The sequence below is a fragment of the Carcharhinus amblyrhynchos genome, chromosome 2 (assembly GCF_965287045.1).
Source record: "Carcharhinus amblyrhynchos chromosome 2, sCarAmb.v2.hapA, whole genome shotgun sequence".
NCBI classification, from domain to species: domain Eukaryota; kingdom Metazoa; phylum Chordata; class Chondrichthyes; order Carcharhiniformes; family Carcharhinidae; genus Carcharhinus; species Carcharhinus amblyrhynchos.
The window spans coordinates 145,956,794-145,965,171 of record NC_137325.1 but is presented as its reverse complement, the minus strand read 5'-3'; the positions used below and the strand labels follow the sequence as shown (position 1 = coordinate 145,965,171).

Sequence of the window (8,378 nt, the reverse complement as noted above, 5' to 3'; positions counted from 1 at the left end):
TGTAATGTTCTATGTTCGACGTGTTCCCCATCCCTCATTGCCCCTTGAGAAGGTGACTGTGATCTGCCTTCTTGTATTGCTGCAGTCTCTGTGCTGCTGGGAAAGGAGTTTTAACTCAGTGACAGTGAAGGAACAGCGATACATTTCCAAGTGAGGAGGGGAACTGGCAGCTGGCGGTGTTCCCATGAATCTGCTACCTTTGTCCTTCTTGGTGATAGGAGTTGAACGTTTACAGGGTGCTGTTGGAATAGTCTTGATGAGTTGCCACCGTGCATCTTGCAGATGGTGCACACTGTAGATGGTGGTGGGCGGACTAGATGTTTAAGTTGGGGTGAGGTCCCAATCAAACAGACTATTTTCTGCTGGATGGTGCTGAGCTTCTTGAAGGTTGCTGGAGCTGCACTCATCCAGGCAAGTGGAGAGTGTGTGCCTAGCTAACAGGTTTTGGGGAATCTGGAGGTGAGTTACTCGCTGCAGGATTTCTCTGACCTGCTCTTGTAGCCATTGTGTTTATATGGCTAGTCCAATTCAATTTCTGTTCAGTGGTTTACCCCCCAGGATTTGATAGTGGAGGATTCAGCAATGGTAATGTCAAGGGGCGATGGATAGATTGTCTTCTGTGGGATTGCCTGCCACTTGTGTAGCATTAACGTTACTTGTCACTTCTCATTCCAAGCCTGAATGTTGTCAATGTCTTGCTGCATATTGACACAGACTGCTTCAGTATCTGAGGAGTTGTTAATGGTACTGAAAATGTCACATCTGACAATGCAGTATACTCTTAGCACTGCTCTCAGGCTTTAAGTGGCACTTGAATCCACAGCCTTACCTTGGAGTTACGGCACTGTGAGAGGCAGTTGAAGGGAACTACGGTATCATTCATGGAGGAAAAAGTGTGGAATAGGAGATTAAATTGTAAAATGTATGGTTTGGGATTCGGGACAAGTGTGAGAGAAATGTTTTCATATTTATTCTCTGACCATTTCTGCTATCATCGGCTTTCTGCTTGAAGTCTTGCTGTGACTGGCTAAATGGCTTGTTTTATTCTTATTCGTTAATGAGATGTGGGTTCTACTGGCTTCTACATTTATTGTTGAACTACTGTCCCTGTGTTATAGGATCACCCATGAATGTTGGAGCAGCACTGAACCGAAGGAGCGCTGCTCTGTCTGTGAGACAGTACCGAGGGAGCGCTGCTCTGTCTGTGAGGCAGTACCGAGGGAGCGCTGCTCTGTCTGTGAGGCAGTACCGAGGGAGCGCTGCTCTGTCTGTGAGACAGTACCGAGGGAGCGCTGCTCTGTCTGTGAGGCAGTACCGAGGGAGCGCTGCTCTGTCTGTGAGGCAGTACCGAGGGAGCGCTGCTCTGTCTGTGAGGCAGTACCGAGGGAGCGCTGCTCTGTCTGTGAGGCAGTACCGAGGGAGCGCTGCTCTGTCTGTGAGGCAGTACCGAGGGAGCGCTGCACTGTCTGTGAGGCAGTACCGAGGGAGCGCTGCACTGTCTGTGAGGCAGTACCGAGGGAGCGCTGCTCTGTCTGTGAGGCAGTACCGAGGGAGCGCTGCTCTGTCTGTGAGGCAGTACCGAGGGAGCGCTGCTCTGTCTGTGAGGCAGTACCGAGGGAGCGCTGCACTGTCTGTGAGGCAGTACCGAGGGAGCGCTGCTCTTGTCAGAGTAGCAGTAATGAGGAATGTTCCACTATCAGAAGATCAGTAAGTACTGCACAGTCAATGATGCAATACTGATGAGAACTTCACTATTTGAGCAACAGTACAAAACATGGAAACACAGAGACTAGCAGCAGGAGTAGGCCTCCACAGCCTAATGTGGTTGAGATTTCCACAGGTTTATAAATCTCTGAATGAAGAAATTTTATTGAAGCATAGAGTCATAGAAAATAGAAGCAGGAGTAGGCCATTTGTCCCTTCCAACCTGCTAAGCTATTCATTTTGATCATGGCTGATCATCAAATTCAATATCCTGATCCTTCTTTCCCCCATATCCCTCGATCCCTTTAGCCCCAAGAGCGATATCTAATTTCTTCTTGAAATCAGACAATGTTTTGGCCTCAACTACTTTCTGCAGTAGTAAATCCCACACATTCACCACCCTCTGGGTGAAGAAATTTCCCTTCACCGCAGTTTTAAAAGGTTTACCCCTTTATCCTCAAACAATGACCCCTAGTTCTTTTCTGTTTGGGCCGTTCCCCCTCCTTTTGGGGAGCTGCCCCCTTTTTCTTTGTCCTAACGTAATTTGAGTTTGTTTACTTGGTTTGACCCAAAAGAACCCGCCCCCCTCTAGTTCTGGACTTTGCCACCATTGGGAATATTCTTTCTGAGTCTACCCTGTCTAACCCTCTTAGAATGTATTAAGTTTTTATGAGATGCCCTCTCACTCTTCTAAACTCCAATGGATAGACAGAGAAAAATGGCAAAATATGTCATTTTTGCTAATAGGTCCTCCAGCAGTTAGTAGCAATAGATTGGTACATAAAATATATAATACACAATAAGTATGAAATTTGGTGTTAGCTCAGCTGGTAGCATCCTTTCCTTTGAGTGATGAATACAAAACCTAGGCTGGTGCTCCAGAACTGCGCATTTGGAAGTGCTGTCTTTTACATGAGTTGTTTAAGGATATTAAGGGCGGCACAGTGGTTAGCATTGCTGCCTCACAGCACCAGGGACCCAGCTTGGTTCGCTGTCTATGCACATTTTCCCCGTGTCTGCATGGGTTTCCTCCGGGTGCTGCTGTTTACTCCCACAGTCCAAGTTTATACTCGTTAGGTGGATTGGCCATGCTAAATTGCCCCTTAGAGTCAGGGAGATAATCTAGGGTAAATGCATGGAGTTATGGGGATAGGGCCTGGGTGGGACTGTGGTCAGTGTAGACTCAGTGGCCTCCTTCTGTACAGTAGGATTCTATGTTAATTATGTTGTACCTCTCTCAGTGAGCTCAAACACAGTAAAAAGTCTGACAACACCAGGTTTTAGTCCAACCTATTTATTTGATAATATACTCACAAGCTTTCGAGGGACACCCTCTTTGTCAGGTGAATGGAGAGTTCTGGCCTCAGACAGAGCATATAAAGCACAGACAGTTTAGAGATTACTGATTAGAATGCGAATCTTTACACCTAACCTGCTGTTCAAGACCTGAAGTGGCTGATAATGTGAGTGGAAGGAGCACTGATCACAGTTTAAAGAGATGTGTATTGTCTCCAGACAGTACAGTAAGTGAGGTTTTGCAAACCCAGGCAAGTCACGGGGGTTACAGATAGTGCGACATGAACCCAAGATCCCTGTTGAGACCGTCCTCATGTGTGCGGAACTTGGCTATCAGTCTCTGTTCAGCGACTCTGCGCTGTCGTGTGTCATGAAGGCCGCCTTGGAGAATGCTTACCCGAAGGTCAGAGGCTGAATGCCCGTGACCACTGAAGTGTTCGCCAACAGGAAGCAAACAGTCTTGCCTGGTGATTGTCGAGCGATGTTCATTCATCCGTTGTCGTAGCACGCTACATCGCTCGACGGTCACCAGGCAAGACTGTTCCCTTCCTGTTGGCGAACACTTCAGTGGTCACGGGCATTCAGCCTCTGACCTTCGGGTAAGCATTCTCCAAGGCGGCCTTCACGACACACGACAGCGCAGAGTCGCTGAGCAGAGACTGATAGCCAAGTTCCGCACACACGAGGACGGTCTCAACAGGGATCTTGGGTTCATGTCGCACTATCTGTAACCCCCGTGACTTGCCTGGGTTTGCAAAACCTCACTTACTGTACTGTCTGGAGACAATACACATCTCTTTAAACTGTGATCAGTGCTCCTTCCACTCACATTATCAGCCACTTCAGGTCTTGAACAACAGGTTAGGTGTAAGGATTCGCATTCTAATCAGTAATCTCTAAACTGTCTGTGCTTTATATGCTCTGTCTGAGGCCAGAACTCTCCATTCACCTGACGAAGAGGGTGTCCCTCGAAAGCTTGTGAGTATATTATCAAATAAATAGGTTGGACTAAAACCTGGTGTTGTCAGACTTTTTACTGTGTTTACGCCAGTCCAACGCCGGCATACCCACATCATGAGCTCAAACATCCAGGAAAAATTAATAGGCAGGGTGAGATCAGTAATGGGGAGTAAAGTGCAGCTTTTAAGACAATATTTGTGAAATAATTGTTTAATAATACATGGAATTTCTCACAACCCCACCCTTTTTATCTTGGTTAATTTAGCGCCCAGTTAGTACAATTAAGGTGTGTCCAAATGTACTATTACGTGATTCTTAATACCTGTATTGGTCTTTATGTTTTAATGAGTTGTAATTTCATGAATAAATGCGAATAGCAAAGACACCTTTGGGATGAATTGGGAGGGGAAAAGGATATGGTGGACAGTGTGAAAGAAAGTGGGTTGGAAAGGGTGGATTCGGGGAATGAATATAGGCCCACTGGTACAATTGGGCCTTTTAACAGCTGGGGGGGGGCACTGGAAATTATTATTTAATTAAAATGTTTAAAGTATTAAGGTAAAAGTTATTAGATTTTTACGATCTGGGTGAACACAAATTAAAATAAGGTAGGTGAAAGGTTAACCAGTATCGGCTAAATAGAAAAGCAAAATACTGTAGATACTGGAGATCTGAATTGACAAGGTAGCACAGCGGTCAGCACTGCTGCCTCAGTGTGCCAGTGACCTGGGTTCAATTCCAGCCTCGGATCACTGTCTGTATGGAGTTTACACATTCTCCCCGTATCTGCGTCCAGGTGCTCCAGTTTGCGCCCATGTCTAAAGAAGTCCGGGTTAGGTTGACTGGGGTCATGCTTAATTGCCCCTTAGTGTCAGGGGGGATTAGAAGAGTAAATATGTGGGATTACAGGGAAAGGACCTGGGTAGGATTGTTATATGTGCAGGCTCGATGGGCCAAATGGCCTCCTTCTGCACTGTGGATTCTACAAAAGCAGAAATTGCTGGAAATATTCAGCTGGTCAGGCAGCATCCGTGAAGAGAGAAATAGTGTTAACATTGAAGGTTGATTGACTTGAAATGTTATCAAATTATATTTATATAATGACCTTAATGTGATAAAATGTTTGAAGGGAACGTAGCTTTGATTCTCTTTCCAAAGATGGTGCCTGACTGGTTAAAATTTCCAGCATTTTCTGTTTTGATACAATCAGAACAAATAGGAGAGAGCTACTTGATCCTTTGAGCCTGCTCCATCACTCAATAAGATTATGACTGGTCTGACTGTGGTGGTAACGCCTGCCCTCTTAACCCTCCACTCCTTTTAGATCAAATATCTGCCCAACTCAGCCTTGAATATATTCAATAACACGGCCTCCACTGCTCTCAAGGAAGAGAATTCCAAAGATTAATAATCTTTTGAGATAAGAAATACCTCCTTATCTTCTTAAATAGAGTCATAGAGGTTTACAGCATGGAAACAGGCCCTTCGGCCCAACTTGTCCATACCGTCCTTCTTTTTTAAACCCCTAAACTGGTCTCAATTGCCTGCATTTGCCCCATGTCCCTCTATACCCATCGTACCCATCTAACTGTCTAAACGCTTTTTAAAAGACAAAATTGTACCCGCCTCCACTACTACCTCTGGCAGCTTGTTCCAGATACTCACCACTCTCTGTGTGAAAAAACTGCTCCTCTGGGCTCTTTGGTATCTCTCCCCTCTCACCTTAAACCTATTCCCTCTAGTTTTAGACTCCTCTTCCTTTGGGAAAAAATATTGACTATCTAGCTGATCTATACCCCTCATTATTTTATAGACCTCTATAAGATCATCCCTCAGCCTTCTACGCTCCAGAGAAGAATGTCCCAGTCTATCCAGCCTCTCCTTATAACTCAATCCATCAAGTCCCGGTAGCATCCTAGTAAATCTCATCTGCATTCTTGATAGTGGGGGGGAAATTCAGTGATGGTCAATGGTAACCCCCAGAATGTTGATAGCTGGGGGGGGTAGGATTCAGTAATGGTCAATGGTAACCCCCAGAATGTTGATAGTGGGGGGGATTCAGTAATGGTCAATGGTAACCCCCAGAATGTTGATAGTGGGGGGGATTCAGTAATGGTCAATGGTAACCCCCAGAATGTTGATAGTGGGGGGGGATTCAGTGATGGTCAATGGTAACCCCCAGAATGTTGATAGTGGGGGGGATTCAGTAATGGTCAATGGTAACCCCCAGAATGTTGATAATGGGGGGGGATTCAGTAATGGTCAATGGTAACCCCCAGAATGTTGATAGTGGGGGGGATTCAGTAATGGTCAATGGTAACCCCCAGAATGTTGATAGTGGGGGGGGGATTCAGTAATGGTCAATGGTAACCCCCAGAATGTTGATAGTGGGGGGGATTCAGTAATGGTCAATGGTAACCCCCAGAATGTTGATAGTGGGGGGGGGAATTCAGTGATGGTCAATGGTAACCCCCAGAATGTTGATAGTGGGGGGGATTCAGTAATGGTCAATGGTAACCCCCAGAATGTTGATAGTGGGGGGGGGGGATTCAGTGATGGTCAATGGTAACCCCCAGAATGTTGATAGTGGGGATTCAGTAATGGTCAATGGTAACCCCCAGAATGTTGATAGTGGGGATTCAGTAATGGTCAATGGTAACCCCCAGGATGTTGATAGTGGGGGGAATTCAGTGATAAGAACATAAGAAATAGAGCAGGAGTCGGCCATCTAGCCCTTCGAGCCTGCCCCGCCATTCAATAAGATCATGGCTGATCTGAAGTGGATCAGTTCCACTTTCCCGCTTTCTCCCCATAACCCTTAATTCCCTTGTCTATCAGAAACCTATCTACCCACGTCTTAAATATATTCAGCGAGGCAGCCTCCACCAACGTTCAGTCCAACACTGGCATCTCCACACCATGACTACCATCAGCACCACAAACTGCCGGCTCCAAGTGGAGAGGATCTCCAAGAAGATCGCACATAGCGACACAGACATCAAGTTTCTACAAAGATGCAAGAAAGCAGACAAGATACCGAAAGGACTACAGATCACGACCCACTCAGGTCAATAGTCCAAAACCGGCATCTCCACATTCTGTCAGCAAACCATCAAGGCAAATCAGCACATGGGCAATGGCCCCTCAACGCTGTGCTGACGGTGTCTCCAGTGGGACTAGGTCCCACCCCCTGATTTTTAACATGATTCATATTAGTTCACTCTGTGATCCACAGAATGTGCCAGATTCATTTTGAAACTCCTGCTGAAAAAATAGCGGAACTTATCCCAGTTTTTCTGTGAAATCGTCACAGAATTTTTTTGGGAGAATCCCAATGAATATTTTTAAATTGCACCCTCATTCGTAGAATAGGTATAGTGCAGAAGGAGGCCACTCTGCCCATTGTACCTGCACTGACAACAATCCCACCCTGGCCCTATCCCCGTAACCCCACATATTTACCATACTAATCCCCCTGATATCCCCTTGACACTAAGAGGCAATTTAGGGCCAATCAACCCAACCTGCACATTTTTGGAGCGTGTGAGGAAACCCACGCAGACACAGGGAGAATGTGCAAACTCTACACAGACAGTGAACCCGGGTTGAACCTGTGTCCCTGGTGCTATGAGGCAGCAATGCCACTGTATTGCCCTCATTCTTGGTTCTCCCATGAGGGGAAACATTCTCTCAGCCTCTACCCTGTCAGGTTCCCTCAGAATCTTTTATGTTCTTTTGAACTCCAATGAATATAGGCTGAACTTGCTCAACTTTTCCTCATAAGGGAACTGCTTCACCCCAGGAATCAGCCTGGTAAATCTTTCTGAATTCCTTCCATTACAAGTCTATCCTTCTAACATGTGCAAACATTATACTCCATCTGCCAGGTCCTCACCCACTCGCTCAGCCTATCCAGATCCCTCTGCAGACTTTCTGTGCCTTCCACGCAATTTGCTTTTCCACTCATCTTCGTGTCATCAGCAAATTTTGTCACCCTCCTACACTCAGCCCCCTCCTCCAGATCATCTATGTAAACGGTAAACAGTTGAGGGCCCAGCACTGATCCCTGTGGCACTCCACTAGTCACCAACTGCCAACCAGGATAGCACCCATTGATTCCAACTCTCTGCTTCCTGTTAGATAACCAATCCTCTATCCACGCGAACACCTTACCCCCAACTCCGTGCACCCTAACCTTCTGTAGTAACCTTTTATGAGGCACCTTATCGAATGCCTTCTGGAAATCTAAAAACACCACATCCACCGGTTCCCCTCTGTCTACTTGAGTTTGTCTACTTGGTTTGACATAAAAGACCCTAAAAGAGGCCACACTCTGGGGTGCAGAGGATTTTCTCATGGCCATTCTCTCCCCTCAGATGCTGTCAGACCTGCTGAAATTTTCCAGCATTTTCTGTTTT

General features: G+C 46.2%; 1 protein-coding gene across 3 annotated transcripts in view; it reads left to right on the top strand.

Moving 5' to 3' along the window:
- fbxl6 (F-box and leucine-rich repeat protein 6) overlaps positions 1–8,378 on the top strand; it is a 69,606-nt gene that overhangs the window by 22,738 nt on the left and 38,490 nt on the right. The window lies entirely within an intron of this gene.